Below are 11665 nucleotides of genomic sequence, written 5' to 3' on the forward strand. Positions count from 1 at the left end.
TGTGGCTTGAAGTTAGGCTCGCAGAAAATGCCGTTCATGGGTTAAATTTAGTAGGAACAACACAACCTGTGACGTAGGCTATATTATACCCAATTCTAGTTGAAATTATTCTTTCAAAACTAAAAAATACTTACCAAGAAAACGATAAAAATTAATTAAGAATCAGCACAAATGGCACTATTTCAAGCAATTTGGATAATTGTTTATTGTTGTTTTCTGAATTATACGGATACAAAAATATATACTATTCTATAACGAAGAAGAAAATTCTATAACTATTACAGTTCTGTACGTTCTGAATTCACATTTATTCATCGGAATGACGAAAGCAATGTTGACTTCACTTTAATTTGTAATGAATTGAAGACAGAAGAAATGCATTTTACTTTAATACACACATATGTAACAGTATGCGATAGCGAAATCGGAATTTATCAGTTGCAAGTTTGTTGATAATAGAAGTTAAAAATTATTGAGAAATTTTTCTTCAAATATTCGGTGTGTTCTGGATCTGAAAGGATCAGAAGGAAAGTTCTGGATCCCAATATTTTGGAGATTGTTTTCAAGTCCTTCGGCTTTTCCTTAGGGAAATTTTGATTATTATTTGCTGCTAAGAAAATGGCGTCTGATTCTGCTAATGATTTTGATGGAACTAAATGAAAACGTGACAAATTAATGGCTGATATTTTCAGGCTCCCGCCAAAGCGCGTACTCGAACTTTGAGATCTCGAATAATAAAAACAAAAACGATTTTAAACTAATAGAAATATTTTTTTAATAGTTGTCGTAAATGACACTATAAATACGTTATTTTAAAATTTTTAGATTTAACTTTTATTATCAAAAAAATTAAAGCATTTATCGACACTTTAACTACATATTGTTAGATAACAAGAAATTGTAAAGTTGGGTTACATTTAGAATTCTGATTTTAAAATATGCCGTTAATAGCAACTTGTTTATGCTAAATCCTTAAGAAACAACAACCTTAAATGTTAATTATTGAAGCAAAATAATAATTTAGGTTCATAATAATATTAGAAATTCAACAATTGCTAATAGATATTCAAATTAAAGAGAATATAATTAAAGGAATAATTATATTAAAAAATATGTTATGAAATTCGGAGGTATTTTACTATTCATTACAACTGTATTTCTGACTCTGAAAACATAAGAAAGCACGACAATTTTCAATGAAGCACTTTAGTAATTATTTTGGTAAAATTAACAATAAAATATCCTTTTATAATATGTGATAACATTCAGTCAATTCTTTAAAATTTGGGAATTCTATCAAAATATCTAAAAGCAGGGCATGAAAGAAATTTTCTTGGTTACGTTTGTTTTTCAATTTTAAATTTTTACTAAATGTGTGGCAATAAGAACTTAAGTTTCGTGTAATACAAAATAAATGGAAAAAGGACAAAATAAACAGTTCAAACGCTCTATATTTGAATTTTATTATTCATGATTTTTTTTTTGCCAGAAATGTCATTACCATACAGAACGATATTTTTAACAGATTTTTTTTTCTCCATAGTACCTAATAATGTTACGTGGCAAATTATTGTACACTAGTGGGCTGCGCCCCCTGCTCGCTAACGCTCGCCAATCCCCGAAAATTGCTACGCAATGTTATATGGTTTGCTCCGCAAACCAAGCTCGCTTCGCTCGCTACTAACTTAGATACATTGCAAATGCACAAAATTCTAAGAATTCAAAACAATCATTCAAATCCATATAACAACTTTTTTTTCTAAAAAAAATTACATTTTTTAGTAAATACTGAGTCCTTAAAATAAATTTGAATTCAAATAAATGACATGTAATTCGTTAAATCGATTAGAAATGTGCTATAGTATAAAATCTTAAGATAAAATTTCTAAAACTGATATCTCTTTAAAAAGGTTAAAATTTCGGCTATAATTAAGTCTATTAAAAATTTAAATAAGTGAATTGCAATGGAAAAACCCGCATAAACAAATAAATTCTAGTAAAACAAATAAATTCGTGATATAAATAAAAAACTGTCAAATAAATTCGTAATACATAAATTCGTGAAAAAAAAAAAACGTTTTCGACAAAAAACTAAAATAGAGATCTATCGACAAAGACTTCTGCCTAGCTTATGCTCTCCCTGGTTATTTCAGTTTCCGTTTTTAAAAGCGCTATATGTTGAGCCATCTTAGCCAGATTTGGCATGTGACATTTTTAGCATCACTCATTGGTCTATTTTCTAGCGTTGCCATTCGGGGAGTTGTAATGAGGCTTTTTTTTATCGCCGTGTAAGAGAAATATATATATAGATAGCAGTAATTATCTGTAGTCAATTAAAGTTCTAATCAATTACTTTAATAAACACCCAACTCAGGTACGAACAATGGGTTTTCAGCTAATTTAGTTACAGTCATACGTACATTTTATGTTACTACATTTTATTTTACTACACGTACATACGTTGTATGCAAATATGCATAAAATGTATCATTACACAATACATACTATTTGTACTGAATAATATAATAATACATATAGTATACAATCGTCTTTAGTTGTAATCGAATATTTTGATTATTTCCAATTATAATTAAGGTACCCGAATACCTTCGGAGGCAAATTTCTGAAATTTTAAATTTAGAAAATTCTTTTTTGGATTTTTATGTGTATTACACACTAAAACATAATATGACAACAAAAAATTAGGAAAAAATAATTTTCTTTTAAAAGAAAATATGGGGAAAAACTCGTAAAAAAAGTGCAAAAATTGACCATTTTTTTAAATAACATAACATTCTCAAAATTTACTATTTTTTCATCATTTTTGCTTTAAAATACTGATAAAATCTCCATTAAGGAAATTGAATATACATTAGACATAATTTTGATATTTAGAAATTTTGGGGCAAAGATCGTAACTTATTCGGCAAAAAGAGCCAAAAATTGCTACTAATTAATTTTATTTTAGCTGTAAAACATAAAATAATAGTTGAATTAGCAATTCCATAGCCTATTTCCTAGATATATATATAGAAAACATTCATGCAAAATTTCAAGTGATTTGAACTAATATATTTTGAGATATTGCATTTAGAATGAAGGAAAATATCGGAAAAATTAGTTTTGAGAAAATGGACAAAAACGACAAACTTTTCAACGTAACCGTATTTAATACATTATACAACATGGCAGTCTTTCTTAATTGGAGAAAAATTTTCCTTTTGAACCTTGAAATAGAAAATAAAACATGCTTGGCGTTAAAAATGATCAAAGATGAAATAACTGATTTGGAAAACAAGATATATAAAAAATATTAATATACCTTCAAAAGACTATGTTCTCCATCATCAGAAAGCTTGTCAATTTTCTTTCCTTTTGGGTGGATCTTCTTTTTTCTTTCTTCTCTTCCGAACGAAAAAATGTTCCATGACAGTCTTTCTTAATTGGAGAAAAATATCCCTTTTGAACCTTGAAATAGAAAATAAAACATGCTTGGCGTTAAAAATGTGTAAAGAGGAAAAAACTGATTTGGAAAACGAGATATATAAAAAATATTAATATACCTTCAAAAGAGTATGTTCTCCAACATCAGAAAGCTTGTCAATTTTCTTTCCTTTGGGGTGGATCTTCTTTTTTCTTTCTTCTCTTCCGAACGAAAAAATGTTCCATGACAGTCTTTCTTAATTGGAGAAAAATATCCATTTTGAACCTTGAAATAGAAAATAAAACATGCTTGGCGTTAAAAATGATCAAAGATGAAATAACTGATGTGGAAAACGAGATATATAAAAAATATTAATATACCTTCAAAAGAGTATGCTCTCCAACATCAGAAAGCTTGTCAATTTTCTTTCCTTTTGGGTGGATCTTCTTTTTTCTTTCTTCTCTTCCGAACGAAAAAATGTTCCATGACAGTCTTTCTTAATTTGAGAAAAATGTCCCTTTTGAACCTTGAAATAGAAAATAAAACATGCTTGGCGTTAAAAATGATCAAAGATGAAATAACTGATTTGGAGATCTAGATATATAAAAAATATTAACATACCATGTTCTCCAACATCAGAAAGCTTGTCAATTTTCTTTCCTTTGGGGTAGATCTTCTTTTTTCTTTCTTTTCTTCCGAACGAAAAAATGTTCCATGACAGTCTTTCTTTATTGGAGAAAAATATCTCTTTTGAACCTTGAAATAGAAAATAAAACATGCTTGGCGTTAAGAATGATCAAAGATGAAATAACTGATTTGGAAAACGAGATATATAAAAATATTAATATACCTTCAAAAGAGTATGTTCTCCAACATCAGAAAGCTTGTCAATTTTCTTTCCTTTTGGGTGGATCTTTTTTCTTTCTTCACCTCCGAACGAAAAAATGTTCCTTGACAGTCTTTCTTAATTGGAGAAAAATATCCTTTTTGAACCTTGAAATAGAAAATAAAACATGCTTGGCGATAAGAATGATCTAAGATGAAATAACTGATTTGGAAAACAAGATATATAAAAAATATTAACATACCTTCAAAAGAGTATGTTCTCCAACATCAGAAAGCTTGTCAATTTTCTTTCCTTTTGGGTGGATCTTCTTTTTTCTTTCTTCTCTTCCGAACGAAAAAATGTTCCATGACAGTCTTTCTTAATTGGAGAAAAATATCCCTTTTGAACCTTGAAATAGAAAATAAAACATGCTTGGCGTTAAAAATGATAAAAGATGAAATAACTGATTTGGAAAACAAGATATATAAAAAATATTAACATACCTTCAAAAGAGTATGTTCTCCAACATCAGAAAGCTAGTCAATTTTCTTTCCTTTTGGTAGGATCGTCTTTTTTCTTTCTTCTCTTCCGAACGAAAAAATGTTCCATGACAGTCTTTCTTAATTGGAGAAAAATATCCCTTTTGAACCTTGAAATAGAAAATAAAACATGCTTGGCGTTAAAAATGATAAAAGATGAAATAACTGATTTGGAAAACAAGATATATAAAAAATATTAACATACCTTCAAAAGAGTATGTTCTCCAACATCAGAAAGCTTGTCAATTTTCTTTCCTTTTGGGTGGATCTTCTTTTTTCTTTCTTCTCTTCCGAACGAAAAAATGTTCCATAGCAGTCTTTTTTAATAGGAGAAAAATATCCCTTTTGAACCTTGAAATAGAAAATAAAACATGCTTTGCGATAAAAATGATCTAAGATGAAATAACTGATTTGGGAAACAAGATATATAAAAAATATTAACATACCTTCAAAAGAGTATGTTCTCCAACATCAGAAAGCTTGTCAATTTTCTTTCCTTTGGAGTGGATCTTCTTTTTTTTTCTTCTCTTCCGAACGAAAAAATGTTCCATGACAGTCTTTCTTAATTGGAGAAAAATATCCCTTTTGAACCTTGAAATAGAAAATAAAACATGCTTGGCGTTAAAAATGATCAAAGATGAAATAACTGATTTGGAAAACGAGATATATAAAAAATATTAATATACCTTCAAAAGAGTATGTTCTCCAACATCAGAAAGCTTGTCAATTTTCTTTCCTTTTGGGTGGATCTTCTTTTTTCTTTCTTCTCTTCCGAACGAAAAAATGTTCCATGACAGTCTTTCTTAATTGGAAAAGAATATCCCTTTTGAAACTTGAAATAGAAAATAAAACATGCTTGGCGTTAAAAATGATCAAAGATGAAATAACTGATTTGGAAAACGAGATATATAAAAAATATTAATATACCTTCAAAATAGTATGTTCTCCAACATCAGAAAGCTAGTCAATTTTCCTTCCTTTGGAGCGGATCTTCTTTTTTTTTCTTCTCTTCCGAACGAAAAAATGTTCCATGACAGTCTTTCTTAATTGGAGAAAAATATCCCTTTTGAACCTTGAAATGGAAAATAAAACATGCTTGGCGATAAAAATGATCTAAGATGAAATAACTGATTTGGAAAACGAGATATATAAAAAATATTAATATACCTTCAAAAGAGTATGTTCTCCAACATCAGAAAGCTTGTCAATTTTCTTTCCTTTGGGGGGGATCTTCTTTTTTCTTTCTTCTCTTCCGAACGAAAAAATGTTCCATGACAGTCTTTCTTAATCGGAGAAAAATATCCCTCTTGAACCTTGAAATAGAAAATAAAACATGCTTGGCGATAAAAATGATCAAAGATGAAATAACTGATTTGGAAAACGAGATATATAAAAAATATTAATATACCTTCAAAAGAGTATGTTCTCCAACATCAGAAAGCTAGTCAATTTTCTTTCCTTTTGGGTGGATCTTTTTTTTTCTTTCTTCTCTTCCGAACGAAAAAATGTTCCATGACAGTATTTCTTAATTGGAAAAAAATATCCCTTTTGAAACTTGAAATGGAAAATAAAACATGCTTGGCGTTAAAAATGATCAAAGATGAAATAACTGATTTGGAAAACGAGATATATAAAAAATATTAATATACCTTCAAAAGAGTATGTTCTCCAACATCAGATAGCTTGTCAATTTTCTTTTCTTTGGGGTGGATTTTCTTTTTTCTTTCTTCTCTTCCGAATGAAAAAATGTTCCATGACAGTCTTTCTTAATTGGAGAAAAATATCCCTTTTGAACCTTGAAATAGAAAATAAAACATGCTTGGCGTTAAAAATGATCTCAGATGAAATAACTGATTTGGAAAACGAGATATATAAAAAATATTAATATACCTTCAAAAGAGTATGTTCTCCAACATAAGAAAGCTTGTCAATTTTCTTTCCTTTGGGGTGGATCTTCTTTTTTTCTTTCTTCTCTTCCGAACGAAAAAATGTTCCATGACAGTCTTTCTTAATTGGAGAAAAATATCCCTTTTGAACCTTGAAATAGAAAATAAAACATGCTTGGCGTTAAAAATGTGTAAAGAGGAAAAAACTGTTTTGGAAAACCAGATATATAAAAAATATTAACATACCTTCAAAAGAGTATGTTCTCCAACATCAGAAAGCTTGTCAATTTTCTTTCCTTTGGAGTGGATCTTCTTTTTTTTTCTTCTCTTCCGAACGAAAAAATGTTCCATGACAGTCCTTCTTAATTGGAGAAAAATATCCCTTTTGAACCTTGAAATAGAAAATAAAACATGCTTTGCGTTAAAAATGATCAAAGATGAAATAACTGATTTGGAAAACGAGATATATAAAAAATATTAATATACCTTCAAAAGACTATGTTCTCCAACATCAGAAAGCTTGTCAATTTTCCTTCCTTTTGGGTGGATCTTCTTTTTTCCTTCTTCTCTTTCGAACGAAAAAATGTTCCATGACAGTCTTTCTTAATTGGAGAAAAATATCCCTTTTGAACCTTGAAATAGAAAATAAAACATGCTTGGCGATAAAAATGATCTAAGATGAAATAACTGATTTGGAAAACAAGATATATAAAAAATAATAACATACCTTCAAAAGAGTATGTTCTCCAACATCAGAAAGCTTGTCAATTTTCTTTCCTTTTGGGTGGATCTTCTTTTTTCTTTCTTCTCTTCCGAACGAAAAAATGTTCCATGACAGTCTTTCTTAATTGGAGAAAAATATCCCTTTTGAACCTTGAAATAGAAAATAAAACATGCTTGGCGTTAAAAATGATCAAAGATGAAATAACTGATTTGGAAAACAAGATATATAAAAAATATTAACATACCTTCAAAAGAGTATGTTCTCCAACATCAGAAAGCTAGTCAATTTTCTTTCCTTTTGGGTGGATCTTCTTTTTTCTTTCTTCTCTTCCGAACGAAAAAATGTTCCATGACAGTCTTTCTTAATTGGAGAAAAATATCCCTTTTGAACCTTGAAATAGAAAATAAAACATGCTTGGCGTTAAAAATGATCAAAGATGAAATAACTGATTTGGAAAATAAGATATATAAAAAATATTAACATACCTTCAAAAGAGTATGTTCTCCAACATCAGAAAGCTAGTCAATTTTCTTTCCTTTTGGGTGGATCTTCTTTTTTCTTTCTTCTCTTCCGAACGAAAAAATGTTCCATGACAGTCTTTCTTAATTGGAGAAAAATATCCCTTTTGAACCTTGAAATAGAAAATAAAACATGCTTGGCGTTAAAAATGATCAAAGATGAAATAACTGATTTGGAAAACGAGATATATAAAAAATATTAATATACCTTCAAAAGACTATGTTCTCCATCATCAGAAAGCTTGTCAATTTTCTTTCCTTTTGGGTGGATCTTCTTTTTTCTTTCTTCTCTTCCGAACGAAAAAATGTTCCATGACAGTCTTTCTTAATTGGAGAAAAATATCCCTTTTGAACCTTGAAATAGAAAATAAAACATGCTTGGCGTTAAAAATGATCAAAGATGAAATAACTGATTTGGAAAACGAGATATATAAAAAATATTAATATACCTTCAAAAGACTATGTTCTCCATCATCAGAAAGCTTGTCAATTTTCTTTCCTTTTGGGTGGATCTTCTTTTTTCTTTCTTCTCTTCCGAACGAAAAAATGTTCCATGACAGTCTTTCTTAATTGGAGAAAAATATCCCTTTTGAACCTTGAAATAGAAAATAAAACATGCTTGGCGTTAAAAATGTTCAAAGATGAAATAACTGATTTGGAAAACGAGATATATAAAAAATATTAATATACCTTCAAAAGAGTATGTTCTCCAACATCAGAAAGCTTGTCAATTTTCTTTCCTTTTGGTGGATCTTCTTTTTTCTTTCTTCTCTTCCGAACGAAAAAATGTTCCATGACAGTCTTTCTTAATTGGAAAAGAATATCCCTTTTGAAACTTGAAATAGAAAATAAAACATGCTTGGCGTTAAAAATGATCAAAGATGAAATAACTGATTTGGAAAACGAGATATATAAAAAATATTAATATACCTTCAAAATAGTATGTTCTCCAACATCAGAAAGCTAGTCAATTTTCCTTCCTTTGGAGTGGATCTTCTTTTTTTTTTCTTCTCTTCCGAACGAAAAAATGTTCCATGACAGTCCTTCTTAATTGGAGAAAAATATCCCTTTTGAACGTTGAAATAGAAAATAAAACATGCTTGGCGTTAAAAATGTGTAAAGAGGAAAAAACTGTTTTGGAAAACCAGATATATAAAAAATATTAACATACCTTCAAAAGAGTATGTTCTCCAACATCAGAAAGCTTGTCAATTTTCTTTCCTTTGGAGTGGATCTTCTTTTTTTTTCTTCTCTTCCGAACGAAAAAATGTTCCATGACAGTCCTTCTTAATTGGAGAAAAATATCCCTTTTGAACCTTGAAATAGAAAATAAAACATGCTTTGCGTTAAAAATGATCAAAGATGAAATAACTGATTTGGAAAACGAGATATATAAAAAATATTAATATACCTTCAAAAGACTATGTTCTCCAACATCAGAAAGCTTGTCAATTTTCCTTCCTTTTGGGTGGATCTTCTTTTTTCCTTCTTCTCTTTCGAACGAAAAAATGTTCCATGACAGTCTTTCTTAATTGGAGAAAAATATCCCTTTTGAACCTTGAAATAGAAAATAAAACATGCTTGGCGATAAAAATGATCTAAGATGAAATAACTGATTTGGAAAACAAGATATATAAAAAATAATAACATACCTTCAAAAGAGTATGTTCTCCAACATCAGAAAGCTTGTCAATTTTCTTTCCTTTTGGGTGGATCTTCTTTTTTCTTTCTTCTCTTCCGAACGAAAAAATGTTCCATGACAGTCTTTCTTAATTGGAGAAAAATATCCCTTTTGAACCTTGAAATAGAAAATAAAACATGCTTGGCGTTAAAAATGATCAAAGATGAAATAACTGATTTGGAAAACAAGATATATAAAAAATATTAACATACCTTCAAAAGAGTATGTTCTCCAACATCAGAAAGCTAGTCAATTTTCTTTCCTTTTGGGTGGATCTTCTTTTTTCTTTCTTCTCTTCCGAACGAAAAAATGTTCCATGACAGTCTTTCTTAATTGGAGAAAAATATCCCTTTTGAACCTTGAAATAGAAAATAAAACATGCTTGGCGTTAAAAATGATCAAAGATGAAATAACTGATTTGGAAAATAAGATATATAAAAAATATTAACATACCTTCAAAAGAGTATGTTCTCCAACATCAGAAAGCTAGTCAATTTTCTTTCCTTTTGGGTGGATCTTCTTTTTTCTTTCTTCTCTTCCGAACGAAAAAATGTTCCATGACAGTCTTTCTTAATTGGAGAAAAATATCCCTTTTGAACCTTGAAATAGAAAATAAAACATGCTTGGCGTTAAAAATGTTCAAAGATGAAATAACTGATTTGGAAAACGAGATATATAAAAAATATTAATATACCTTCAAAAGAGTATGTTCTCCAACATCAGAAAGCTTGTCAATTTTCTTTCCTTTTGGTGGATCTTCTTTTTTCTTTCTTCTCTTCCGAACGAAAAAATGTTCCATGACAGTCTTTCTTAATTGGAGAAAAATATCCCTTTTGAACCTTGAAATAGAAAATAAAACATGCTTGGCGTTAAAAATGATCAAAGATGAAATAACTGATTTGGAAAACGAGATATATAAAAAATATTAATATACCTTCAAAAGACTATGTTCTCCATCATCAGAAAGCTTGTCAATTTTCTTTCCTTTTGGGTGGATCTTCTTTTTTCTTTCTTCTCTTCCGAACGAAAAAATGTTCCATGACAGTCTTTCTTAATTGGAGAAAAATATCCCTTTTGAACCTTGAAATAGAAAATAAAACATGCTTGGCGTTAAAAATGTTCAAAGATGAAATAACTGATTTGGAAAACGAGATATATAAAAAATATTAATATACCTTCAAAAGAGTATGTTCTCCAACATCAGAAAGCTTGTCAATTTTCTTTCCTTTTGGTGGATCTTCTTTTTTCTTTCTTCTCTTCCGAACGAAAAAATGTTCCATGACAGTCTTTCTTAATTGGAAAAGAATATCCCTTGTGAAACTTGAAATAGAAAATAAAACATGCTTGGCGTTAAAAATGATCAAAGATGAAATAACTGATTTGGAAAACGAGATATATAAAAAATATTAATATACCTTCAAAATAGTATGTTCTCCAACATCAGAAAGCTAGTCAATTTTCCTTCCTTTGGAGTGGATCTTCTTTTTTTTTTCTTCTCTTCCGAACGAAAAAATGTTCCATGACAGTCCTTCTTAATTGGAGAAAAATATCCCTTTTGAACGTTGAAATGGAAAATAAAACATGCTTGGCGATAAAAATGATCTAAGATGAAATAACTGATTTGGAAAACGAGATATATAAAAAATATTAATATACCTTCAAAAGAGTATGTTCTCCAACATCAGAAAGCTTGTCAATTTTCTTTCCTTTGGGGGGGATCTTCTTTTTTCTTTCTTCTCTTCCGAACGAAAAAATGTTCCATGACAGTCTTTCTTAATCGGAGAAAAATATCCCTCTTGAACCTTGAAATAGAAAATAAAACATGCTTGGCGATAAAAATGATCAAAGATGAAATAACTGATTTGGAAAACGAGATATATAAAAAATATTAATATACCTTCAAAAGAGTATGTTCTCCAACATCAGAAAGCTAGTCAATTTTCTTTCCTCTTGGGTGGATCTTTTTTTTTCTTTCTTCTCTTCCGAACGAAAAAATGTTCCATGACAGTCTTTCTTAATTGGAAAAAAATATCCCTTTTGAAGCTTGAAATGGAAAATAAAACATTC

Source organism: Parasteatoda tepidariorum, chromosome 4 (genome assembly GCF_982258835.1).
Source record: "Parasteatoda tepidariorum strain Cologne lab strain chromosome 4, Ptep-v5.0, whole genome shotgun sequence".
NCBI classification, from domain to species: Eukaryota; Metazoa; Arthropoda; class Arachnida; order Araneae; family Theridiidae; genus Parasteatoda; species Parasteatoda tepidariorum.